At 43.4% G+C, this 27775-nt stretch overlaps 1 long non-coding RNA gene across 7 annotated transcripts; it reads left to right on the top strand.

The window, feature by feature from the left end:
• The first annotated feature begins 192 nt into the window (after positions 1-192).
• Positions 193-19035, top strand: LOC127385376 (uncharacterized). Of its 7 annotated transcripts, none has more exons than XR_007889662.1 (3): positions 193-273; positions 1778-5603; positions 8823-19035. It is a non-coding gene; the product is annotated as an uncharacterized LOC127385376 (long non-coding RNA). The 7 variants fall into 7 exon arrangements; XR_007889657.1 differs by having other exon boundaries at positions 193-311; XR_007889660.1 differs by having other exon boundaries at positions 193-424.
• Positions 19036-27775: the final 8740 nt, after the last annotated feature.

The following is a 27775-nucleotide window of genomic DNA, read 5'->3' as shown; positions in this document are numbered from 1 at the left end:
GCGTCTCCCCATTGGCTGACGCCCGCCGGCCGCTAGGACTTCTGGGGCTTGTAGTTTTCTGTGAGAGGCCGGTGCGTGTCAGCCTGAGGGGCAGGGACTCGATTTCCCGGCACGCCCCGCGCTGGGCGGCCGCAGTGGGGAGCGGAAGGGTGGGGGGGTGGGGGAGGACGAGGTGGCGGGCGCCATGTTTGTGGCGTGCGTCGATTTTAGCTCGGGATGAGCGGCCGGGGAACCGGGTTAAGATGTCGGAAACAAGGGGAGGGTGGAAGTCAGGTGTTGGTTCAGCGGGCGGAAGGAGCTTGTGTGCTGGGGTGAGAGGGAAGCGGGGAGGCCGAGAAGCGGATGCTGGGGTGCGGCGGGTGGTGGAGGCCCCCGGAGGGTGTCGCGTAACGGCCGGTTCTCCCTCGGTGCCCGGCGGCTCTTGGTAGGGTAGGGGCTTTTCTTCTGTGCGGGAGCCTGTTCCCGGGGCTGGCGAGTCCGTGTGCGGGGGCTGGGGGCGGGCGGGCCGGGGGTCGCGGGAGCAGCGCCCGCCGAGGTGGGTGTGTGGAAGGAGGGGGAGGTGGGGGGGCGGTGGGAAGGGGCTTCTGCTGGCGGGCGGGAGGGCTGCGGTGGTGGTAGGGCTGGAGGGGGAGGCTCTGCAGGCTCTCGGGGTTGTGCCCCTGCCACGCTGCGGGGAGAGGGGCCCTGTGCGGGGAGGGGGGTAGTGACGAGGGCTTTGGCGCTTGCCTGGGGTGAAGAGCAGGCTGTCGTTTGAAGAGTAGGGCTGAGCTCTTGGCGTGGCCTTAGCTGGGGAGGCCCTCAACAGGGAGCAGATTGGGACGTGCGCTTGACGCAGGCGAGGCAGGAGCCTGCGCTTGTTGATCTGGGGCTCTTGTAAACGTTGAGGCTTGTGTGTGATGTCTGAGAACTGCACTAATGGTGTTTGGATATCATAAATATGTGGCTTAGTGTGACCGGCAGGAGGAGCTTTGCTCTCTTCTCAAGGCAGCTGTCCTCAAGGATGTCCATAGAGACGTAAAGCCAGACGGTGTAGGATCTCTCTCAGCTTCCCTGTTTTCTTACCTGTCCTTGCTGTCCGATGTTCGCGTGGCTTAGCCAGCTGACTTAAGTGCTCTCTGAAGTTCAGTATACTGAACGTGTAGGGAGAAGCTCGATTTTGAGCAGCAAATTTTAGACTTTCTTGTACTGAACATAATCCCTGCTTCTGCTAGTTTCTGTCTTGGACAATGAGAAATGATCTGTTCACCAAAAGGGAGATAAGTTTCTGTTAGGCTTAAGGGGACTGAAGCTCCCTGAAATAACGTGTGGAAGAACTTTGCTTGAAAACGAGAGAGAGGACACTCAAAAGTATTGCATGGTTTGTAAAATAACACTTCACAGGAATCGGCCATTAACTAGAAATTAAGTGGTTAATTAGTTTAGAAGATGCTCCATGTAAAAGAGTAATGAAGAGTTTTGCAGGCTTACTGGAGGTCTTGGCTGAAGTCCAGTAGTGGTATAGCTCAGGAAGAAAGGGGTTATCGGTTTTTATTTCACACTTGGGCTCCTCCTGGAGGTAAGTACATTGCAGTTGCTCAGGATATTGCCTTGCAGTAACTGCATGGGGGTAGTCTGTTTACCCCAGGATACACGCAGAGGGAAGTGATGGAGAAAGGGTGTAATGAGGTTTTTCTGTGATGCAGTTAGAAATTGCATAACCTGACCCTTGCAGCCTTTCAGGATTTGTAGATACTACAGCAATGCAATGCGTGTCATTCTTCTGTCTCCTTAAATCCAGCTCACTCCAGTTAAAGAATCTGGACCAGTTGCCTGCGTTCCTGTAAAATGTCTGGTGTCCTGAGACAGGAGGTGCTTCTCCTCACCCCCAGCTTACCCATTTTTGCCATATTCATCACTGAAGAAAAGCAGTGGAGAATGTGTTGTGCTTTTTTGCTGTTACAATTTCAGTAGTAGTTGCATACCTCTGAAGATTTCTGAATTACAAATACAGCTCCATTTATTTCTTTCTTTCCTATTTTTGTTTCTTCTCTACAGGGATAACCTTCAGATGAGGTGTGCTGTGGGCAAAAAAGGGGGCAGTGGCATGATAACTTCTGCCACAGCAGTTGCCCACTGTAGACTTTAAGCCTATGCTTATATCTCTGCAGCTGATAACAAGTGATGATGGTAAGTATTGAAGTGGGATAATTGAGGGGAGATTTTTCTGTCAGTTTTTTAACTGACAGCAGAAGTCTTCATCCAAGTCTGCTGGCCTAATGATAGGATGCTTTGTTACTTAAACTGGTTTACAATCGGTTGGTTTCACCTGCACTGATTCCCTTTCATCCTCCCTTTCCCCCTGGTGTCAGTGCTGCTGCTCTGCAGAGAAGACAAGGATGCATCTGCTTTACAGATGTTTTTATGTCATTGTTTATGCCATGTTTCTGTATCTGAAGATGTAAATACCACTGATCTCTCAGCTAGGAGCTGCTGGAGCAGACTGAAATGCAGAACAAAGGACTTGACCTCAGGAACTACCCAAATGAATGCCTGATGCAAGAGACTACATTGTTTTTTGTGTGTGTGTAGTTCACTTTCAGCAGTTTTGGGAATGTCTGATGTTTCTCAGGGTATGGATTATACTTACTGATCCCAGCTTGTCAAAGCTGTTAATGATGATGTCTTTTATGTCTCAGACTTGGTAATTAGTACTTACAGGTGAGCAGAATATCCAAGTCTTCTGACCCAACAGTACTTAATTGGAAGATCCATGAGAAGCTTCTGGTCATATTACAGAACTAAATGTTGTCTCAACATTTCATATGGAAAGAGTTAAGGTGATGATAGAATTGAAAGCCTGCCTTTTGCATCTCTTAAAGACATGGGTATATTGTGGTTTAATACTGTTAATGCAAGCTTCAGTGTCTCTGTGGTCCAGAGCAAATGAAGCTGATACATTTGTGCTGGGCCTGCCGTGCTGACCTCCTACACTGCAGAAACTGGGTTGTCTTTGTTTCTCAAAGATATTTGGGTCACAGTGGACTCCGATAAGCAACCATCCAGTGTCTTGAAGACCAGGAGAAACAGTTGGAAAACCCTGCAGGAGGGGTGTAGAAGATGAGGATGAGTAGGAATGTGTGATGTTTCTGCTTAAAGAAGAAATTTCTCAATTGAAGTTTGTATGTAGAAACCTGGCTTCATATCTCAGTTTTCATTCTGAAGAGAATTGGTGAAAACTTTAAGGGTTTGTATGCTCTGAATTGTTGAAATCATTGTCAAAACCAGCTCTCAAGTGCCTATGAGAAATACACAGATTTATATTTATAAGATTAATTATACAAATACGTTATGTGATAACCTAATTTTTAAGGTGTCCGATGTTCTGCTCCCATGGTGTCAAAATCCCTGTCAGAGCAGCATGGAGGACTGGCAGGATGCTGAAGCTCTCTCTGTTCCTGGAAATTTTCTGGGCTGTGTAAATTTCCAGCCTAGTATGCAAATTAGATGGATTAAAAAAATGTGTGTTCTTGAACAGGGAGAGCAGTGAGGTTTGCAAGGGTGAGTGACACCATCTACGCTACTCTTCACACGTAAGTTTTGTTTCAAAACCCCATTTGCTTAATTATCTCAGGTATAAAATTTCATTATTTACAGTCCGCTTGGAGGAAGGAGAGGTGAAGTGTCACTGACCAACTGCTCACTTCAAAGCCAAGGGGGAGGGGTGTGAGCTCTTTCATGTTAAAGTTGCTCAGATTCTGGAGACTGAAGAAGCAGGTATAAAAGGGCAGTTGTCTTTAATTGTCTCCTATGGAGCCATTTCCCAAAGAGTTACTGGAGCTGCAAGGTGAGATTCTGAAATCAGGTGGGTAAAATAGGTAAGTATTTTTGTATCATGGTGGTGTTCCCAAATATTTTAACTACAGCATTACAGAAAAAGACATTGTTTTATTTTGTTAATAAACTAGAAAAGCATGGGGAAAAAGCAGGTAAGAGTGGAAGGGTTCTGTGCCTCTCTGAGTGTTCTCAGTGAAATTGTGGGGACGCAGCTGTTAAACCAAGAACCTAGTATTCCTGCATACCCCAAAAGATTTGTAAAGCTCTGAAAATAACTTTATGGACTAATGTTAACTTTTTTAATCTTTCAGGACAAGAAGTGTGCTCTTAAGAGCAGTCAGGTGCTGCACATCCCTGGGCTCTTAACTGGTACCTGAAAGAACTCACTCAACTGGAGAAAAATTCAGTTTATTCCACAACTTTTAACTCCCTTGAATTTAAATAACAGCTCATCTAATGCTGAAACAGGAAATTTTTACTGTAGGTACTGCAGAAGGGGCTTGGAGTAGAGGACCTAAAAGTGCTAGTCAGAGTGCTGTGATGGGCCTTGGAGCAACTGCAGGTAGTTGGAGTACAAGGGATTCCCATTTTGAGAAGCTCCAGTTTAAGAAGGCACACTAGCAGTGGGGAGACTTCCTGAATAGAGAAGACTCAAAAGTTGAGTATGTTCTGCAGCCATTTCTTAGGGATGTGTGGGTCTATCTTCTGAGATGGGATGACACAAGATGGCTGTTGAAACCATGGGGTTGTAGGGAGACACATTTCATGTGAGCACATATGTGGAACTACCCGGTTCACAACCACCTCAGTGGCTTCAGTTCTCAAGTTTTTCTTGTTCTTAAAAATCCCATCTTCACTTGGTCCACCTAACTCCTGCAGAGCTCCCTTCCCTGGCTGATGGCAGCACTGCAGTGAAGATCGGCTGCCTGCACCTGTGGATTGGTGGCACACAAACATGAGTCCTTGGGTTGGCTGTGGTCTAGCTTTAATATACACAGCAGGTGCACCTGAGCACTTCACCTGGAACAGGGAAAATGCTTGGGCTGTCCTCGGTCAGATGCACTTGGTGTCTGCACTGCTCTCTTCAGCACAAAGCTTGGTAAAACCCTGTATTGAATGAAGCAGGTAGGGGTAGGACCCTGAGGTTGTGCTTGGTGTGGACCTAACTCAGGTGTCACTTCTCCTGGGAAGGTCTGTTGTAGCAAACCTGAGTTGGTCACTGCTTTGCCTGTCTGCTAGACCAGTAATCCATGAGCTGTAAACTCCTCGAGCATGGTACTAGATTTTGCTCCTTTAAAAGTGGTGGGAGGCACCAGGGAATTTTAAGGGTCACATGAACTACTGAAATGGAAAGCCCACTAAAAATATCTGGAATATGTGAAAAAAAATACATTTAGGGAACTAATGCAGTGACAAAGGCATTGTGAGCCTTCAGCTATGGCAGTCTTCCAACACTTGTCCCTGTTCTTGTTTTGAGGTTTGTAGGGAAAAAGCATCTGGCAGGGGGAGTGTGAAAGCAGTAAGCACAGGTGAAAATCCAGTTTTAACAACTGGAATTACATGTCAAGTTGTGTGCCAATAGTTACTTTCTAGGAAGCTCTACAACTAAATGAATATGCTGGAGTCCCCAGTGCATGCTAGTGCTCTCACGTTCTCTGGCTATTTGGATGCAGTGACACAAAATCCTACGTTGCTTCCTATATGACTCAGCTTAAAATCCAAGCTTTGGCAGTGTGAGTACCTGAACAAGTCAGAGCATTCCTGAACACACACAAGCCATTTCCATTTGGGTAAGTAACACTGCACTGTGAAAAAGCACACACCACCAGGGACAGCATGATTTGATAGCAACTCCCATGCCCAGAATTCCCTTGCTTTGCCCCTCTTCCTGGCATTGGACTCTGCTGGCTATCCAAATGTTCCATTTTTCTGTACATTAGTGCTGGTTGGCTCCTTTCCATGGCCCGATAATCGCTGTTTGCTTTTTACTGTTTCTCTGCAAATACATATTCCTGGAAAACTAGGAACAACAGTATCTCTAGTTCCCAGCCAAGTTTCCACTCGGGTGGCTTCACTCATTCCGTTTTGTCCAGTTATTTACATGCAGTGTCCTAAGAATATAATGTGGTGGACTGCTGGGAAGCAGCTAACCTTTACCTCTTGGCCCCAGTCCACGCACGTCAGGTTGACACGAGCCTCCTTCCTCGCTGTGAATTCAGTGGCTACTCTTGCAGCCTTTGGTTTCCTGTTGCACAACTCAAAGTACAGCATTATGCTGCTCTTGCAAAGACTTCAAAATGGACACATGAGGATCAATCTCTTTACATACTGACTTGCAGGGCCCAGAATCTCTTCCAAACCTTGCTGTTGGGCATACCACAAGATGCTGGGTTCTCAAGGTGAGGGGGATATGTTTTTCACATGTCAATGGATCTGACATGCTGGAATATAGGAGAAAATGTTCAGCACAGATGTATGAAGCTGACTAAGCTACCCTGCTCAAAGCAGAGTTATCTTCAGGTTTTGGATTCATCCATGTCAATACTGTTCAGTTGAGCCTTTTTGGGCGTGCACGCCCAGGAGGCGTAACCTCAGCTTGCAGTTTTGAGCTCTCAGAAAATGTAGTCGCAGAGGCTTTGGTGGTGTTGCTGGCTTATGGACTTTGGTGTTATCTCTTGCCCCTTGCCGTCCTGTGCCACAGTACAGTGTTCCCTTTCATGCCTACACAAGTATCTGGAGTTGCATAGTGAGATACCAGCATCTTAAGAGTGTGCACACCCTCCCTGGCCTGTGTACGTTTTTCCATGGCTCAGGGGGGAAGTGAGGTTTGTAGTTGTGTAGCTTTCTAAAAGCAGGATCAAGTTAGGGAGCTGGTTTAGAGCATTTACAACACGGCACCAAAAATAGATGGCCAGGGGCACAGCTGAAGTAAAAAATCCTTGGGTTTGTTCCTGAAGCTTCTTGACTCATTAAAGATATCTAAGGATGCAGTTTGTTCTGTGGGGGAGGAGCAGCAGGGGCGTGTCCCTTGTGCACACAGATGCTTTTGTTAACCATGTCTTTGTGCTTTAGGTCTCATGACCCAGTGAAATGTTTTGCTGCGTGCAGGCATCTGACCAGGCAGTGGCAGCTTGAGAAACCCTGATGTTTGTGGACAAGAAGTTATCCATGGGGCAGCAGTGTGCCCTTGTGGCTAGGAAGTTCTAATGGCACCCTGGGGTGCATTAAGAAGAATGTATAGCAGGTCGAGGGAGGTTCTCCTCCTCATCTACTGAGCCCTAGGAGACCCCACCCCGAGTGTTGTGTCAAGTTCTGTGCTCCCCAGATCAAGAGGGACAGGGATTTACTTGAGAGAGTCCAATGGAGACTATGAGGGTGATTAAAGGACTGGAACATCTGTCATACAAGGAAAGGCTGAGACACCTGGAGCTTTTTAGTCTGGAGAGGAGAAGACTGAGAGGAGATCTAATTAATGTGGGCTGGGTGTCAAGAAGGAAGGGACAACCTCTTCACTTGTGCCCTGTGATAGGACAAGGGACAATGGATTCAAGCTAGAGCATAGAAAGTTCTACCTCAACATGAGGAAGAACTTTACTTTGAGAGTTACAGAGCACTGTAACAGGCTGCCCAGAGAAGTTGTGGAGTCAGCTTCTCTGGAGAGTTTCAAGACCCATCTGGATGCATTTTTGAGTGACCTGCCCTATTTTTGGTCCTGCTGTGGCAAGGGGGGGTTGGACTCAATGATCTCCAGACGTCCCTCCCAACCCCTAACATTCTGTGATTCTGGAAGCAGCACTGGTGTCTGCTAGATGTAGTCTGGACAAATCCCAGTGGGAGAAGAGACCTAAAGTATGACGTGGAGCAGTTTAGCCCTAAATTTTGCCTTGTATGACTGTTGCGGAGGGTACCAATTTGTTACCTTGCAGTGGAACTGATTTCTCATGCTTAGGGAGTAGTGTTACCCCCTGCACACTTTTGTAATTAATGGCAGAGTAGAACTGCAAGCAGGTAACTAGGCACTAAAATGTTTCACATGTGATAGATGAAACGCCTGAGCTCTGTTTTCCATGTCAACAATTTTGCAGTTCTTCTGATATGAGTGAAGGCAGCTTCTCCACTGTAAACTCTTACAATGCAAATAGGATTTACTGCCTCCATTTTGATAGCAGTGAATGTCCTTTGATGGGGATGATGTGGTGGCAGCTGCTGTGAAGTGACACGTGCGGTGGCTTCGCAGTATTTGCTTTGGCGAATGTCAACTAAAATAGTAATTGTGTCCCCTAAGAGTTTAGGTTATTGCTGCTGTTAACCTTCCTGGAAAAACAAATGAGGAGAAGTAGAGGCAGATGCTATCCCCATGTGCTTGTCAGGAGGGTGTTGCACAGCCAGAGGGATGGGTACTACATCTCCCTGGGGATGAAGGGCAGTCATGCTTTACTACCTCATTTTGGTGAGGTCCATTTAACCTCCTGTAAGTTCCTGCCCACTGAGAGGTCCCCTCATCTCCAGGGCAGATTGTGACTGGAGCAAACACCATCCCAGAGGTACCTCTTGGAAACGAGTGAGGAAAGAGAATTTATTTTAGTAGGTCCAATTAAAATAAATTAATAATTAAATAAATTACTTTGCTTACTCTTCATTATAAATAGTTAAATATATTTAACTTCTAATTATTTTATAGTGTAAATATATTTATGAATACCTACCTGGAAGTAGATTTATTTGTGTTTGTGTATAAATGTATAGATTTAAATACATTTTTATATTGTATGTATTTATGAATATATATTAACTTACTAATTAAAAGTTTATATATTAGTAACCCTGGGGAATTACAGAAAAATAGAGAAGCTCTGTGTTGCCAGCAGACTCCTGGGATGGAGTAGCTGTTCCCTCCTGAGAACAGATTGAATGTGACAGTCTGGTCCCCAACAAATAGAGTTTGTGTGAATCATCTTGTTCAGTTAAAGTTTCTAATCATGCTTGTCTTTTAAACTCTTGTCCTTGAGGAGGTTAGTGGATTAACCTTGTCATGAGCACCAAGGCATGTGACACGCTTGGCCACAGAAGCAGGTATGTGTGGGGTCTCTCACAAGTTTCTGTCAACACCTCAATGTTGCATCTCTCCAGGGTGGGCAACGTTGCTGCCATTCATTCTGAGTGGTGGTGCAGCCTCGTTCAAGTGGGCTTGACAGTATCTCAGATATCCCCACCTTTTGCTATAGTTGGCTTTCTGTTACCTGAAGGTAAATTTAGGTACAGGTATCAACAGCCAAGAGCCTTGGTTTGGAATATGCCTACCTGCCTGTACGTTCAGCCCTGCTCTCTGCTGTGGGTGGATCTGCCTCTTGGATGCAGTCATCTTGTCAGTCTTAATCCAGCCAAAGGAAACGTGCACCTGAATTTTCCCTTGCTGTGATTGTGTTCTATGTGCTCCTCTGTGGGATGCAGCAGGATGGCTACCCTGAATTTACTGCTCAGCACTCAGTGACATAGCAGGGAATGCAAGGCGTTATTTTGTTTATGCCCACTACCCACAAATGGCATTTGGTTTTGGTCACCATCTTTCTAGCTAGTACAGGGAAGCTTTGTGCCAACAGCCAGGTTTTCCAAACTTGGGCTTTTTTCCTTTTCTGTAGTATCTCCCTACCACACATACAGAGTACATCACACTCTGTTCTGCCTAGGTTATGCTCTGATGTGTGTGAGAAGCCCTGGGATAATTCCCCATTTGTTCAGCCATGTGGAGCTGATGATACTGGTGGCTGCAGAATTTCAGCTCCTGCATCCCATCATCATGAAGAAGAAAAAAGAAAGCTCAGAAGAAAGAGCTGTCCTTTCCTTCTTCTCTACTGTGATGTCTTCAACAGCTCCAGAGGTGGTGCAGGGTTCTGAGCGTATGCTGCTCTCCACCCACCCTCTGCCCTGGCTGGTGGGACAGCAGCACGCTGTGGAGGAGGAGGTGAAGGGACAGAGGTTTCAAGAGGTGCTGTCTTATGCCTTTGTCTCTTTCTGTCCCCTTGCCTTCTATGTCCATCTTCCTGAAGCTCATTCCCATTCTTGTTTGGAAACAGCTGCTCTAATAAGGCCCTTTAGCACCAGCAGTCTTTCGATAGAGGAGGCCTGGCTGTGGCTTGGCATGCCAGCAGATGGACTTAGCTGACTGAGGAAGAATACTGCTGGTCCCTACATGGTTTGTAACAAAGGGAATGTTAGTATGGACAAGGTCCAAGAAACACATTTGTAGAGTCTTATGTGTGACCTCTGCTAAATTTGACAAAGAGCCCTGCATGACTTGCTCTTCTCTTTAGTGGAACCCTGATCAAATATTCTTCCATGGCCCTATCAGGGTAATGTTCCATGAGGTTCGTAATCCTCTGCTAAGTGAGAAGGCCCTGATGAGCTCACAACGTGAAGGTAGCTCTACACTTTTTCTCAGGATCCTTCAGAGCAGGTGGTAATGGGAAGATGTTTGACCCATTTCTATTTTTTAGTACGTTTCGGCTAAATAAGGCCGAGAGAATCCCTACGTGTGTAACTTAGAATCAAACGATGTTTCTCCATTTCATACAAATATGACCATTTTTATGCAAAGGCATATAAATTATGTTTCTTAGCAGGCATTTCTTTCATGTTTTATATTACAGCTGCATGTATCCACATTAGGTAACTCAGGAATATATTAATAACAAATGTTAACCTTGAGTCATAAACCACAAGAGTTATTGAGCTCAAGCTTCTGAGGATCTGTATCCTCTCCTGGTACATTCAGTGGGCAAAACATTTACACCTCAGGACCATGTTTTGCACTGGAGGACATGGGTGTGAATATCTGGCTGCTGTTACTCTAGTTTGGCATCTCTTATCTTTGAGGGATAATCTTTCTGGTTCCTATTCGATCTTGGGGGGGAGCACAGAAAATGACACTTAAAAGGTAGATGAAAAGTGCTCTCCATGTTTCCTGTTTCATGTTTTCTAACATTTGCCTTTAAAATTTTAAAATAGCACTTTCCATTTCCTAAACTGGTAACACCTGGGGATAAATAGGTCTCCACAGCCAATTGCCTCAGATAGCTCAAAGACACAAGTGCCATTTTGCAGCTATCCACACTGTTGCTGGGAACTAACCAGTCCCCATTATAAATACAATAGTGCAAAAACTTTTCAGCAGGCTGAGCAAACCCAGCCCTTCTTACAATGTTATGCCTACAGTATTATGTCTAAAAACCCTTGGAAAACTAGTTGAAAACATTTTAAAGAGGAGACTCACTTAACAGTACTTCTGTAGGGTTCCTCCTCATTGTAATGCACTTATAAATGTAGCTGACTACCACTCCCACTTTAATAAATATTATCTTGGAAGGCATCTGTAGGTAAAATGTAATTTCTTGAACAATTGTATCAGTTTGAACTACTCATACCAAGTTTTGTGGCATCCCTGAATATGCTCACTTCTCCATGTGCAAGACATAAAGTGGCTTTGTGTTATTTCCTTAGAAAACAGTAAGAGTCATAAAAGGAACCCTGGTTTTCAAAACAGGGACATTAGATTGGCATTTTATTTTGAGTAAAATGAATACATGCTCGTGATTATAAAGTCAATGCTCGTCCAGGGTGTGTGGTTTACTAGCCCACCTGTTTTGCCTACAGAGCAGCAAAGAGAATATAGATGGTGTTAGCAGCCATAAACCCTTCTCTTTTTGTCTTCTCCCCCATTGCAGGCTCTCCTAGGGATGTGGCTGCCAGTTTTAAACCTGGGTTGGATGCAGCTGTAAGGGAAATAAGGGGATAGCAGAGTTCATCTTTGCAGACCTGCTGACACCCTGTAACGCAACCAGGAGGGAGAAGGTCTTGATCTTTCTTCTCTCCCCATCTCTAACTGCTCAGGTCACACCTCTGAAGTCTTCAGGATAGCCAAATACTACATTGTGCTGCAAAGCGCGTGTCAGAGGTGATGATGCCTGCTCACTTTGAAATTAGAGAGGCTGCTCTAGCTGCTAGTCCACTGTACTTGTGGGTCTCTGCCAGCAGAGGGTCGCTGTAAGACCATTTATATATGGCTTTAATATTTAAACACCATTTGTATGTTGCTTTAATGTTTAAACACTTCACTGGGTGAATATTGAGCATGATGACCTTAGTACTTCCTTTATTTCCTAATCCTCCATTTATCTTTATTAATTATAAGAAATTAAGCATTTAACAAAGATTTTCATTTGAGCTTTTCCTCACTGTTTATTTTGCTTTGACATCATTCTTCCAGATGAGAAGAATCATACATTATAACTCGATTTAGGAAGACAGGTATAAGATAATGTTACAGTGGATTGGGAACTACTTCAGTTTAAGACAAATGTATTTCAAAGAAATAACTCTGTGAATAAGTTGTCAGTGTTCTAGCATTTATTAGGGGTTGAAACTTGAGACACTAATAGCAAATGGAATTCATTTCACTGAACATCAGGCCTCTAACAGATGTCCAGTCTGTGCTCAGTCTTTCCTTACCCTCTGTGGAGAGGGCTGCACACATCCCAAGGTTGATGCCCCTTATCCTAATTTAGGAATCAAGTTTGCAGAACACAAGCTAGCAGGAGCCTGATCCCAAACAACATTTGTACATGTATAATTATTCCCATGTGGGATCTCACTATGTGTGACAGTTAATGACTAGGCAGTTAATTATGTGAGTAACTATTATACAGGAATGGGCTCAATTCTCATGCTTGTGTTAGAGGGAGACTAATTTGTCTCTTGAGGTGTCTGTTCCTTTCTGTTGACTACAGAGGGAGCAGAGGCTAGACCAGCTCCAAGTTAAACTTCTAGTCTACATATCTAGCTGAGACTCATCTCACCCACTGTGTCTACAAGCTGGTGTTACTAATATTGGGTAATACTTTGCCTCATCTTTACAGGTTTGTAGCAAATAGATTCTATGCATCTGATTTCACATCTAATGCCTAAAGTGTGACAGTTATGTGATCAGTAGATAGTCATTACGTGTTCTGAAATCAGTGGAATTCCACCTGGGAGCAATTGCACAAGTATAAGTAGTTCAGGTGGTTTTTGGCTGGAGATGTTATGAAGCTGTACACAGTAAAAGGTAGTAGTAAGTGATGATGGAAAATGTGTCATGTTCCAATATATAGTGATTTATATTCTGTATTAGAAGTCCTGTTGAGAATTGTCCTACATGTATTTAAGTAGTTTTAAAAGGCTTGAACAGAAATGCAAAAATTCTTGTCCTTGATTTCAGTTTATTTACAACTCAGAAATGATGTTTTCAAAATGGAATTCCTATCTAAAGTTCTTTAAAACAAACAACAACACCCAAACCTCCCCCCCAAAAAAACCCTCAAAAAAACAACAATAAAAACCAGCAGTCTTCATTTTGTACTATTTCAGATACAGATGAGGTGTTAGTATCTACTAGAACAGGTGACATTCCTCTCTGTTGGCAGAATTAGAGCAACCTAGTGACCAACTTAAGCTAAAGACTGAAGAGGCATCTTCCATAAAGGCTACAAACAGCAGATAACCTCTGGCTTCCCTGCCAGAAAACACAGGCAATGCCAGACACACACGAGTAGGATTCACATCCACCTCTGCTGCAGGGATCAAGCCTTGAACCAGTTTCCAAAACCATGTCCGTAGTGCAAGATCATTTGGTGTATTTGAACACAGAGAAATGTCATGGGAATGATTAAGGGATTAGAGTAACAGAGTCAGGAGGATAAGACAAGGTTATTGCAGACATGGGAGTGTATTCATGACACCAGCATGTGCTGTGGCTCTTCTGGAACAGTTTCCAGTCAACACCAGACTGTACAGAGCTTTCTGCAGGATTTGTGTTTCCAGCACTTGTGCTCTGCTTGAGGTTAATAACATGTAAAATCTTGTGTGTGATTCCCTGCTGTAATTACCTGTTAGTGTACGTATGGGCTTTCAAGTGATGGAAATGACACATGATTTATGAAATAGCCTCTTCCTGTTTGCAATGAAGCAGGGAAATACTGAGTCATCTCTAACCCTTTAGCCATCCCTGCACAGGCTCTTTGTTGTGTGCTCTCTGCCTCCTAGGATTTGGATTGATGGTACTCAACAGAAATTTTTACTTGAACCAGTCTCAGTTTTACCAGTTTTGGATGAATTACTGCCTTTTCTTAGAGAAAAGGTTTGAACTACATCACTGTTGATCTGAATTATAAATTATAAAAAAAATAGATGTCTGTAGTTTGGGTTAAACTAATGAATTATTGATTTGGGGGATTAATTACTTGCATTCACTGTAAGCTCTACCTTTTGATTCCCTAAAGTGAGGTTATGTCAGTGATTTAGCCCTTAACTTTTTCATGGAGGAGGCAAAGTAGTTTGCTTTTGTTTTTCCATATGATGTCCATCTGTACAAATAGATTAGATGTGGGAAGGTCATCCTCTGCTTTCATCTTGATAAGGATTGTGTCTTTTTGCTTTTTTATAGCTTTTTAAAGCCATAAAGATAGTATGTCCTAAAACTATATTGCAGGTCTGTAGTTATCAAGACCAAATTAATTCACATCTGTGGTATTATATCTATTGATGCCCTTACTTGTACAATCTAATTCAACTCTTCTTATGGTTTTGGTTCCATCTACTAAAATGAAGATCTTTATTTTTTGTGTAGTAACAGAACTGCCAACCAACTGTCTATTTGTGAAAAGCTGCCTCACAGATCCTTGTAAAGGTCTTTTCTGCCATCTGCACAAACCCTTCTGGTTTTGGAGGCCTTGCAGTGATTTGTTTGTGTGCTCTCTATGCCTTGAGTGCATCAAGGCAGTGAACACTCCTGTCCACAGCTTCTCTAGCTGCTTGTAGGCAGCTTCCCACTGGGCATGTTGACTTGCAGTGGTTTCTTCCCCCAGCAAGGAGACTGTTTTGTATTGCATACCAAGGCACCTAACTCCTCCCATACTGAATCTCAGAATCACAGAATTATCACAGTTGGAAAAGGCCTCTAAGATCACCATGTCCAACTGGCAACCCCTGCCCACCCCAAAAAAAAACCAACACACCACAAAAACCACAACCCACCACCACCCACAAGAGCATGTCCTGATGTGCCTCATCTACATGGTTTTTAAATACCTCCAGGGATGGTGACTCCACCACCTTCCTGGGTAGCCCATTCCAGTGTCTGACTACTCTTTTGGTAAATAAATTCTTCCTAATATCTAGTCTAAACCTCCCCTAGTGTAACTGTAGTGACCCCAGGGGCCCAAAGAAGTTCTGGAATCAGCTGTAGGGTAGATACTGCAATGCTCCCCCAGACTGTATTTCACTATCTTTTGGAGCAAGCTCCTAATGCTACTGAAATCTCAGCAGTATGATACCTGACCTTGCTAGGGCTGATACAGAGTAGCATCTGAAAAGAGAAGGTCAATTATTTCCTCAGATTCTCACAGTTGGATATTTTATCCTTTCTCTACAGAATACAACAGGGGCTCAGGTAAAGGAGGTGGGATGCTCTTTTTGACTCACATTGGCTTAGTTTAGTTTGCCTCTGAAAACCCAGTGTCTGGTTAAAGAGCTGCATCTTCAGTGGCTGTGCAGTCTGAGGGCTGGGCTGACAAATAGCTGGAGACCACAATGCTGTGGTGTTGTTAATTCCTTTCTGCCAGTGAGACATTCCTTTTCATCTCTTGGACAGTGTCATAAATCACTTTTTGGTCTTGCCTGTCACTGGACCCAACTGATACAGTGTGAACCAACACCTCAGCTGTATGCCAGCTGTGCAGCCACCGTGCCTTCCTACAACCAGACCTTTTTTAGATATTATCCCATAGAGAAAGAGGAAAGAAGGTGGAGCAAGCCAAATTACATCAGTGAGGTGGAAAAGCCAACAATTTTCCAGAATTGAGATGAAGTGCCTTCGGATATTGACAATTTACTGTTGCTTTGTCAAGCCACAGACTTCTGCAAAATCTTTGACAAAGAAAATACTGATGCAATGTGTTGGTTTTGCTTGGGGAACATTTTGAATGTCTATGCTCAACATTCCCTGTGGGATCTTAGAGCAGTAATTCCTCACCACCTACTTCATTTGGATGCACCTTCTGCCAAAACCGACAAGGAATGAACTGACAGGACAGTCTTTAGCAATGGGGAAATTGTGACGTCTGAAGAGAGTGCACACGCAGAGGAGGGGCTACTTCATGTTCAAAAAGGAGTTTCTTATCAGCAAAACAAGCTCTACTCTTCCCTGCAGATATCTTGTCTCTGCCTTGCAGCAATGCTAAGATGTTTCATCTTGTGAGAAGCCAAGGGAAAGAGATTTACCATAGTAAAAATATCTGTGCACGTGCTATTTAAACTCCAGTCATTCTACTGAGTTGAACTAAGACAACCATTAACACCAGCTGGGACCGGAATGATTATAAGTATTTGTACCTATTACAGGGTCTGGTTTCCAACTGAATCAACACGTGCTGCAGCTTTTAAGACAAAGGAAGGAACAACAGCACATGCAAATATCACTTGCTGCCCTTCTGCTGACTGCTCATGGGTGGCTCAGGCCAGACATGTCAGTCTTCCAAGACAAATCAATGGTGCAAAACCTGACTGTATAAAATATGTCACTTTTTTAATACAGAGATCAATCTTAAAGCAGTGGAGATGCTAATCAGTGCACAGAGCAATTGTCTCTTTCAGAAATCTAACTGAACACAAGGAGCCAGGAGTCCAGGAACTGACTTAAAGCAGTGATGATGTCATTTTTCTCCTCCTTCTTCTTCTCACTCTTCCCTGAAACTCTGCAACCAAAATTAATAGTGCACTATGTCTTCTCAAGCCTGAATATTCCCTCACACACAATGAGAAAAACATGGGAGGCTTTATAAAAGTCCCTTGATAACTGGAACAAGAAAACTAATTGTTCATCTGAGTGGAATGTCCTCTTATAAAATGCCAGCCTTGTGATTTTTAGATCAAAACCTAATAAGATGAGCTATGAGCTCTTATTATTTCTTCTGCTCCTTCACAGTAAAAATCTGAAGTACTTTAAAAATGCTGAGAACCTGACAGTGATTGACAAGAAAAGAAGAGGTGTAAAGACATACTGTGCTGAAGAAATCTTACTTATTTTTACAAAACAACAATGATAGGTAGGTCTTGCATTTGCAATTTCAGCCAGAAGCCAGGGCTAAGTTTTCTCAATCAAGACCCTTACAGACTCTGCCTTTCACCCCAAGGGAAGAACACCTGATGTGATAAAAACCCAGAGTGACTTTAAGGAGAGAGATAATAAGAAATCAAGCAGCTGCTTGAACATTTTTTTTTTTTTTCTCAGTGAAAGAATATCTTATTTTTAGTGAATGTTCACTGTATGTGTGAGCTGCTCCCATCGTTTTTATTACTGGACCTGTGCCCTACTGGATCTCGAACCACAGGGGCTTGGTTCCAGCCAGCTGTGGGCACACGACCACGTTTCCTTTGAATGATTAAGTACCTGTGGTATGGAGCTCATACGAGTTTTATAGCAGCTGATGGCTAATATCTTGGTCTGACATAAAGCAACAATGGCACACAGACAGTAGCTGTAATCACAGGAAGTGTGTCAGTACAAAATCAACAAAACTTTAAAAGGCATTTTAACTGGCAGTATGAGTGAAAGCTGGATCTGCAGCTTGGACAGTGGGTTAGGGCACATCTGGTTGGACTCTAATGTTGGATTTACTGCGTCATTAAGCCACAGTCAGGGAAGAGGAGGGTGAGCTGTGTCTTTTATAGTTGTTAAAAATGGAAAGCACTCTGTCACTGCTATATTCTCAGTGAAAAAGCCAGTGCCAGTTCAAAACTGCTGCTAGACATGATTCAACCATGATCTATCTACATGCTAGATCTTCAAAAAGATTCTGTGTTATTGCATAGTGATGGCAAAAAGCAACATGAAACTGCTAACATGTATTAACAAGGAGCTTTACAGAAGATGTGGCACATGCATTTGCATAACTATACTTTGTTGAGTTGAGCCTGGACACAGTGCTTGCATGCTTGGATCATTTAATTGGCCTAAGACTGAAATAAACACTTAATATTCAACAGCCAACTATGTCCAGTAATGACAGGGTCCTCTAGCAACATGTTAACTATGTCAATAAACTTCAGCTAAATAGTAGCTGGGGTTTTCTGCTTAAAATGAAACTAGACCTTCATTAAATTCTAAGGTAAGATTTAAAAAAATATATATTATTATTTTATTATGTAATCTGGTTATTTCCCACATTATCTTGGTGACTGAATAATGTGAATCTGCTGATTTGTTGACTTAACTGGAATTGTAGCCTAAATCACATAAAATATAGAGTATGGCTTTGTTTTTAATCAGTTTGGTGAAATTGTAAGTAAATTAGGTAAGTAATGTGCTTTGTGAGATTGAAGTTTGTGCATTCACCCTTTCTATGCAACCCAAACACGGGACACTAGATCTGTTTGCTTCATCAGACCACAACACGGGTCACAGACTCTGAAAGCTACAGAAGCTCTGATGTGAAATCACAAGCCTCTTGCATCTGTCTCTGAAGAAACTACCTACATCCCTTACATTCCACAGGCTGTAACATCCCTGGTAAAATAAACCATGCTAGTTATCTACCTATACTGAGAATGTAGCTTGTTTATAACTTATAAATATGCTAATATGCTACAGATTTGCACGTGTGCCTTCATTCACCTGCATAAGTCAACACAAGATGAAGAACTGCCAAATATATTCAGCTATAATGAACACTTACCTGGAGACAAAGCTGGCTGGAAACAAGACAAAGGTGGTGATTACATAGAAGCCATCTAACCAAGTGCTGCAGGGCAAACCAGCCACAGCTACTGGGCCTCCTTTTTCAGCTTACAGGGGTAGTGCTTCTTCTGCTCATTTTTACCTTGTATCATGTTCCCTGGATCATGAGTATATAGTAAAACACATGGGGTGTTGTTTGGCACCAGGGAGGAAAGCTGTCTCTGTCTTGTCTTGGATGCTGCAGCCATATCTGGACCCGTGGAAAGGGATGAGATGTTTTTCTTTGGTGCAGTTAAGCACGAGGACTTGGGTGAAGCAACTTAAGAGTAGAATGGCACAGAAAGAGGCCTCTGAAGGAATGAAAAAAGCTAAAGAAAAAAACATCTTACAGAATAATTTAAAAATGTAAAAGTGTTCCTTTATGTTTTAATAAAATCTAACTTCTGGAGTCAAAAGTTTGTGTTTTGGGACATTTGTGGAGAGGGGAAGCTGGAGATAGGTCCACCTCAAAGATCTGCCAACTGCTAGAGAGTTAATATCATTATATATGTTTATTACCTCCAAAATTAATTTGCCTGACTTTAGCTGTTTTGCAGCATTATAATGTGAATTCCTTAGTTAACTGCTGAAAATGGCATTCTGCTGCCATATGCTTAGTGCATGGATTGGCACACAAGGCAAGTGGTAGATTGTAGAACATGGTGATTTGCATCTAAACCCATTGCTAATCTTTGGCCTGGAAGCATCAAGTCACTCTCCTGATCATGCACTTTTACACAGGCTGAGTCCAGAGGTAAAGAGCAAGATGAGAACACCCTGGTTTCTCTCTGAGAGAATTATAGAACAAAGTGAGAACAAAGTTGATAAGACACCCTGTCCCAGTGTGTGGCCAGCCATGGTATCGGGGTTTCCACAGCGATCAAGGTCATGTGCTGGGGTGAGGAGGGGTGAAACCCCAGGCAGTTGATCCAACCTGCCCAACACAGCTATTCCACACCATAAACGCCGTCCTAACTATAAACCGGGCAGTTTGCTGGGGACGGGGCTCTTCCTTAATGGCCACTATCCCTGGAGGATTCTCCTCCACAGTTCTGCCCCCCAGGGTCTCCTCCCCCGTGTGCTGTGACTCCCGTGCTCTTGCTGGAGCCGTGGTGCTCACAGTGTTGGACGTCTGGCACCCACTGCTGGGAGCACACAGCTCACGGCCACTCTCTGGGCTGCGTATAACTTTCTACTTCACATTAGTATTGCAGTTAATAGTAGTTATTTATTATTATTTTATTAAATCTGTTTTCATTTTACCCCACAGGTGCCCTTTCTTTATCCTGATTCCCCTTCTCGGGTGGGAAGAGGTCACGGGGTGACAGAACAACGGCCTAAACGTAGACACAGAGCAAGGCAAAGGAGGAAGGCTCACAAAGCACCTCAGCAGAGCCCACTTTGGGGGCTAGATCAGTCTGATTTTTCCTCTTCTCAATGCTTGCGGGGCCTTTATAACAGACACAGAGCTTGAACACAACATATTTGCTGCCTCTCTACTTATTTATGTGCTAGTGTGTAATTTTTGCAGTGTTTCACATTGTATGAGGGAAAAAAATACGTGTGTACTTCCTTATTCCTTAGAATTAGAATAAATTCCTTAGAATTTGTGCTCCCAGGAAGAAAAAGGAGAGAGAATCTAGAAAGATTTGATTTGAGCAGCCCACTAATGTGCCTGGTTACTGCTGAGTTCTGCTGCAGCTCACCAGCTCATCAGTGTGTATATATTCTGATTATCTGCTGCATTCACTTGGTGACTGAATAATTTGAATCTGCTAATTTATTGACTTAATATAAAATATAAAGTATATTTCTATATCTGCTCATTATGGAGGGTCAGTTTTATTTTGGGGCTAGATTCCAGCTCCTTTCACAGCACTGAAGTGGTTAATGGAAATACACTACTTTCACCCTTGGTCTAAATATATTTTAAATGATGCCAAGCTGCCCAAACACATCGTTGTCTCACATAAACTCAACTCAAAGCAAGAACAGATGATGACCAGGCTAGGAGCTTGTCCCCATTCCTATCTCTTGGCACATCTCCAAGTGCTGATTCTCACAGTATATCACAATATATCAGCTGCTCCCAGTGTAAAGAGAATATTATGGTTTGTTTAAGGTTGCCAATATTTATTGTACATACTTTTTGGACAAACAGAGTGCTGCAAACAGAAAGGGACATTAGGCAGCTGTTTGTTCCTACAGCATAAAGACAAATGGCAGTTGGAGTTTTTTCCCTGCTAGCAACTCCTGCAAATGGACTGTAAAAGCACTTGGGAATTAGCCCAGGAATTTTATAATGATCTTGAAGAAGAACATTGTGCCTACTTCTTTAAACATCCCCAAGTAGGTCAGCCAGTGAACTGTTTTGCTGGAGAGTCTATGGAGTCCTTAAAAAGATGGCACTTCAGGTGGGCATTACTGGGGTTCAGTTGGAATGTGAGGGCTTTGGGTACCACCAGTATGTGAAGATGTTGTGTTTTTATCATTTTGTCTTGCAGCTTTGGAGAGGAGGCACAGATCTGCCACAGGGCCCTCTTTCTAGGCCATATTCCCTGGTCCCTCTGTGTCCCCTGCACCAACGTGCCACCGTTGCACTGATGTGATCAGTGTGGTCAACTGTGACCACTGATGAAGGAAGTGCTGGTTCACCTGGCCTTTGTGCAGGAGCTCTCAGGCAGGGTCTGTGGCAGGGCCATGGCTTCACATGTCCCATCCCACCCACTCCCCAGGCACTTTCCACCACCTCAAAACCTTTGTAGCACAGCCAGGATAGTTCTCCTCTTCAGATATTGAAATAATTACTCTGCTACAACCCAAATAGGATGTTTTTTTCAAGAACTGTGGGTGGTGGGGTGTGTATGCAACTACCTAGATTTGGGGATCCTCTGGAGATGGATGCAGACAGAACATTCTAGCTTGGAAGTCCTCAAAAGCAGCATAAAAGGTGTATAATAATGCCCTTCTGCTTATTCCAGCCCTGTGTAAGACAAAGCTGTGTGTCATACGGTTAATAGTAAATAGACTAAACAGGTCACTTGGTTTCTCTTTAATTCTTTTAATCTTCTTAAGAGATACTAAATAGGCTTAGGTCAAAAAGTATTGCTTAAAGTAAAGGGTTGAGGGGGGCTGTTGCTCACTTGCCATCCTCACACAGTGTGAGGATGCAGCGTCCCCTAGAAAGACGAGGTTTGCAGAGTGCTGATGCTATGCAGAGCAGGTTTATGCCTCCTTACTTAACAGCCATGAAGATTCCCAGCAGACAATTACAATCATAGCAGTAGGAAGAGTCAGGCTGTAGTTAAACCTTCCAGCCTACACACAGTAACAGGAAAATCCTGTTTGAAGAATAAGGGAAGATTACGGATAACCAGCGATAACGTGCCGATAACGCCGCAGTCCCCCACCCTCTATACGGTTACTCCAGTGCAAGTGGCTGCAGAGTCTGGCCCACTATAGTTCTTTATATCTCTTTTTTTTAAAAAAAATATTATTTTATACAGGAGGGCTGTCCAGGGTGGGATAAGGAGAGAGGGGTTTGTTAGGAGCATCTATACAGCTGAACTAGCAACAGTTCTATGTAATTACGGCAAAAACTCAGGTCACCGCAAGAATAATTGTCTTCTGACCCATACACAGGTTTTCTTGCTCAAACTGAGAGGGAAAATAAGTGTTTGTAGGGAGATGCACAGCAGTGCAAGCAATCAAGCATGGAAGGGGGAAAAGACAGGGTGCCTGTTTTGGCCCCTGCTCAAGGTTCTGTCAGTGTGATCCCTGCTGGCACACAGCTGTGTCAGGTTAAAACGCCATCCTGAGCCCAGATTTGCTCTTCTCAAGAGAAATGCTGGAAACCTTTTGCAATATAGTACACACATAAAGATTTTACAAAGCAGTTAGAGGCTATCATTGGTCTAGTAGTGTAAGCTGAACCCTCAAAACTGATACTTGCAAGAAAGTAAGAGATTTTTAGCCAAGAATCGTAACATTTCTCCCCAGAAAAATGCCTGCAGGAGCAGTATCAAATTCAAGTCTTGGAGCTTCCCTCTAATCTAACAAAGAGCCACAAAGAAAGACCACCACCCATCTTATCTACTGACTTCAGGGAAAATTAGTTTGCATCTCACAGGCAAACCATCAGTTTTCTTCTTGTTAAAGAAGAGCTGGAGCTTTGCTTTTAACTAAATAAAAACCCAACACAAATATATATATATGAAATCCCTTCCAAATCTGCTAACATTTCAACACAGTGTTGGGTTGTGTTCCACAGTAGGTGACAAAGACATTAGTAATTGGCAACATCAATTTACCTGAAAAAAATGTATCAAACCAATAGAAATCCTTGTATGAGTAAGAAGATACTTGGAGAGGCAAAAAGCATTAAAAATGTCCACTTCAGTAGGACTTTTGCCTCACATAACAGTCCCATAAGCAAATCAGCTGAAGCTTCTATAGAGCTGGTGCAAAACTGGTTGTGTAACTGTACCCAGTAAATCTTTCTCAGTGATTCACAGGCAGAACAGAGAGATGCTCCTGCAGCAGCCCATCTCAGCTCTGCTTCCAGAAACATGTAAAGGAAAAGCTCTTTGTTTTCAGAGCTTGGTGTTTGCATGGCCTCTTTTTTTTTTTTTTTTTGTTTTCCCCAATTGATTTTTACAGTGTTAGTGCAAAGATCAGATGCTTCCTGCTAGTCAGATCCTCACTCACTGTGAGCGTGCAGTTGTGCAGGCTGCAAGTTCATTATGTAAATCACTTCCAGCAATTCTCGTGGGTTAATGTAAGGCATGTGACTTTAATGCCATCAATAAGAAGCAGGATCTGATGGCTTTGGTCTTTGGAACACATAAATTAAAGACCAGCCATCTTAAGTCCCTTCAGTTTGAAGCAGATAAAAAGTTATTTGTAAGCATTTGGAAAAGAACAAGGAGAAGCAGCTACCACGGATTCATCTGGTAAAGCAGATACGTTCTCCTACACCAGCTTCAAAACATTTAGTAAACTGGTGCAGTGCACAGAAACACCAACTACAGAATATCCCACAGACAGATGCAGCTGTGAGCAGGACAGGGGAGGCAGGAGAGGCTGTAATTCAGGTGGCAGCTCCCAGCACAATGACCCACAACCTTCAGCAGATCCTCTGACCACTAAAGTAGACAAAGAACATGCAAGTGCTGAAGGACTTTTTCATTTTTACACGGATTGCAACCCATACAGAGTGTTTCTTATCAGACTCCACTGTAACATAACAAAAAGTTCACTCCATGACTTGAGCAGAGGCCACACTAGCTGCAGCTATGTTAAACACAAATACAACCTAAATACTATTTAACTTCATGGAATTTATTCACAAAGTTCTTGGGCAACTGACTTGCTAAAGGTGCACGAGAACTTGACTTGCCCAAACGCTGCTGCAGACTTTCCCATCTATCCCATATTCATCAACATGTATCCCACACTCCTGGGATCCTGACATTCATCCCATGTTCATTGAAAATAGTTGTAAAAGTGGGTGGTGGTGTCACAGAAGGGAGAGTTGAACTCCCAGCTCCAAACAGCAGAAGCGCGGTTGAGAGGGAATGGAACAAATACTGAACTGATGGTTTGCATAGATGGAAAAGTCAGAGTGTACACAACATGCACAGAGGGAATCCTCATGAATCTGTGTATAGAAGAGGTATTTCAGTAGTTACACAGCCCAATGTCAAATTTTAACAAGCAGTTCCAGCACCACACGTGAACAAGAGCCTAAATGATGCAAGTCCTTCACAGTGGTGGATCCCCAGCGAGAGCTGTGCCACCGGCTGCTGCTGCCCACGGGTAGGGTCGTCCAGGCAAATCTGAAACACCAGGGGATCTTCCCCAGGTTAATTCCATGATGTTAGGTGGCTGTGTGGTTTATCAGTCAGAAAGCCAGCTGCCTCCTTGGCGGCTGTACTGCAGCAAGGAACAACTGGTGGAGTGTGATGCAATGTGATAGGAGCAGGTTTAGTTAAAGGAAGAGTCTCTCCTGTTATCTTTCAGAAAACCAGTTGACAAAAAGGCTTGCTGGTGTTGCCCCTCTCAGGGGATCTTCAGGATCTGAAGCAAAATGTTTTGAAAATATATACTTTAGTAAACATGCCTTTAACTCCCTAGGTATGAGTTCCAGGGAATCACAGCTGCTGCTCTGTGAGACAACAGCCTGCTTGTAGGGAAGGCACAGAGAGCAAGCCAGCAAAAATGTGAATTATTTATGTTTCTGCTGAAAGCACAGGTCTTGTCACTAGAGTCTGGCTTGATTGAATAGATCTGCAGAGACAGTTTCTGTAGCAACCCAAAACCTTGCCCAGCAAAATTCTGCCCAGTCGCAGGTAACAAGGAACAATAATAAGTGTCTGCCTGGGTAGCTGAAGATGACACAGAAGTGCCAGAGTAAAATATATCTGGATTTTGAGTCCTTCAGTTTCCCAAGACCCACCAGGATGTCGTTTCAGAAGGTGAGTTGTGTCAACTGAGGGTGTCAACTCAGGTACTGGTAACAACCTAGCTATGACAACACAGGGTTTCAAAAGATTACACAAGCCTTTGTGGGAACTCAGCAAGTCTTCAGCACCAGGAACAGGAGCTGCTGTGGGCAGCTCTTACCAGCAGCCTGGCTGGTTAGAGTCCGCGTCAACAAAGAAGCCGTTCCCAAAAGCCTTCTGTCACATCTCTGGGTGTTATACCCATGTACCAGATACTGGGCTTGATAAAATTTCCCAAATTATTTCAGAGATCTGGCTTTTATGCCACAGTATTTAATGTAGATTAACAGAGGCAGAAATATGTGGATTCAACAATTTCTTCCCTATGTACCCTTAGCTGCTGATCCTGATTCCTCTCTGTTTGTGGTCTGCCTTGGAAAGATGAACCCATCACAATGAAAATGCTATGGAATTTATAAGCTGTCAGGACTATCTTGCAAAGGTTTGAAGGGCAATACAGGTTAGTACATTTGTCTAGACATACCAAACATATTTTTCAGACTGTCAGTATTTGAATTTTTCCTAATTATCAACCTATCAGGTGATCTTTTACTAAATATATTCAGCTTGTCTCAAGAATTTCTGAGGCTGTGAAACCCAAACCATATTAAAGAAGCTACAACATGCAGAATTTCTTAAGTACAGAAACACGAGTAGATGGTTCCTTCACCATGCATCTCCAGTTCAGCCCTATTCACTGTCACACAGTAGAAGAGCAAACAGCAATTTTTTGTGCTTTCCCAAGTCTGTAATTCCAGTGTTTCCTACATTTTGACCTAATAAACCAAGCTAGGCTCTCTGCATTGGGAGTAACCTAGGTGCTTAGCTCTAAACAGGAGATCATCCAGTTATAAAAGGCTAACAGTTATGTGGTCAGAGGTCACCACGGTGCAACTGTAAATGTGAACCATAGTGGGGGAAGCTGCTTGAGAGCTGTGTGACCAAGTCAGGGGGTAACGTGTCTGGCAGATAACCAAGGCCTAGTTTATATTTGAAGTTCTGCTGATTGAGCAATACCAGGACTGTAACAACATTGGCCAACCAATACAGCTTTGCTTGTGAAAACCTGCAGGTGTTGTTTCGACAGCAAAACATCCTTTGCTGTTCTGATATTAGGCTTGCATCATTATTAAAGCAATCTAAATTGGATCCCATCTCTAGGAGGGTTTCCCAGCTGTTCTCCTGTAGCTACACTGGCAAACTTTCTAGCTGAGGTTGTTCTACAAATCAGCTACTGAAGAGTGTGAGGGTGATGACAGCAGAGCTGCTCTGGAGGCTTGACAAGAGTGTAAAGCTTTTCTCCCTTTGGGGGGAACCACAGAGAAATGCTGTCTGCTTCCTCAAGTGAATCTAGGCTGGAGAACAAAGGACTTCAGCTCATATACAGAGCGGTAATTTACATCTCATTAAACCTATATGTAAAAATCTACACTGTTTGTTTCTTCAGTGTCTGTGCTTTTCTTTTCCAAACATGTAAAAAAGGATGCATTTTCAATTTAGTTTTTATTTTTTTTACTTTTCCATTATGAAAAGCAGCAAGAACTGCCTGGAGATGCTTTTTTGTTTGCTTGTTTTTTGGTGGTGGTGGTTTGTTTTTTTTTTCTATCCTTGCCTAGCTAAGTAACAGTTTAAAGGAATTTTATTAAACTTCCCAAGACAGTTCAGCTCAAGCATAGCCATGAGAATTTTCAAGCACAACTGCAGATGTTTTGGGATGTAATAGATTCTTGAAAGACTTCTTACCTTGATACATTTTCTCATGTAGTACTATAATTTCACAACTATCCAGCAAGATTTCTGCAATTATCAGTTGCAGGCAATTCTCAGGGCAAGTGTGGTACATGTAAGTCTAGCCTAGAGGCTTTTCAGTGGGTCTTACACCAGCAAAACCCATAGCTGCATCTAAAAAAAAATTTTTTAACCCCTAAACTTTAACCAACAGATATGTCCAAGGGGATAAGAAGCAGTGGGACCCAGCTGCAACAGAAGCACTTCTAAGCAATGATTTCAGCAAAGCTAAGCTTTTGATATGAGGTGGTTTCAAGAACCCCTGTTATGAAGTGTGTTTTTGCAGGCAAAGATAAATCCTCACCCTGCACATATTGCTGGTACAACATAATTCCTGTAACAATAAACAACTTTCCATTAGAGACCCCAAGGACAGACTCAGCAGGCATTTCTGTGCCACTCTTAATGAGCTGTTTCAAGAATTGCTTAGAGCATGGAGTGTTCCCACAACTCATCAGCACGGGGGCCTCACGGGCAGCTTCTCACTGCAGCCTCTACCCCTTGCTGAGAGACTTCTTGCTTCCTACGCAGACCAGTAAAGTCAAACCCATAATACACTAGAATAGTGGATCTGCTCAGGCACGCAGGGTGTAGCCAGGTTTGTTCTGGAGGGCAGCAAACAGCTTCACCTCACACCAGGCTCAGTCCTTTGCTGATTAGTAAACAGCAAATCTGGTTTTGAGGGTGGCCTTGGACCACATGACACCCCCATCAAGGCTGTTTGATTCGTATTATTGGTTCTGCTTCTGTAATTAGTATGAACCAGCTTTCTAAGTTACAAATACAGCCGTTTCAGAAGGAGCTGGATTTCCCCACCCCCACGTTTTTCCCATAGGAACAGAACAATACACACTGTTTTTGCCAA

This window comes from Apus apus, chromosome 1, assembly GCF_020740795.1.
Source record: "Apus apus isolate bApuApu2 chromosome 1, bApuApu2.pri.cur, whole genome shotgun sequence".
Classification (NCBI taxonomy): Eukaryota; Metazoa; Chordata; class Aves; order Apodiformes; family Apodidae; genus Apus; species Apus apus.
Note: the sequence above shows the minus strand (reverse complement) of the source record. Positions and strands in the feature narration are given on the sequence as shown.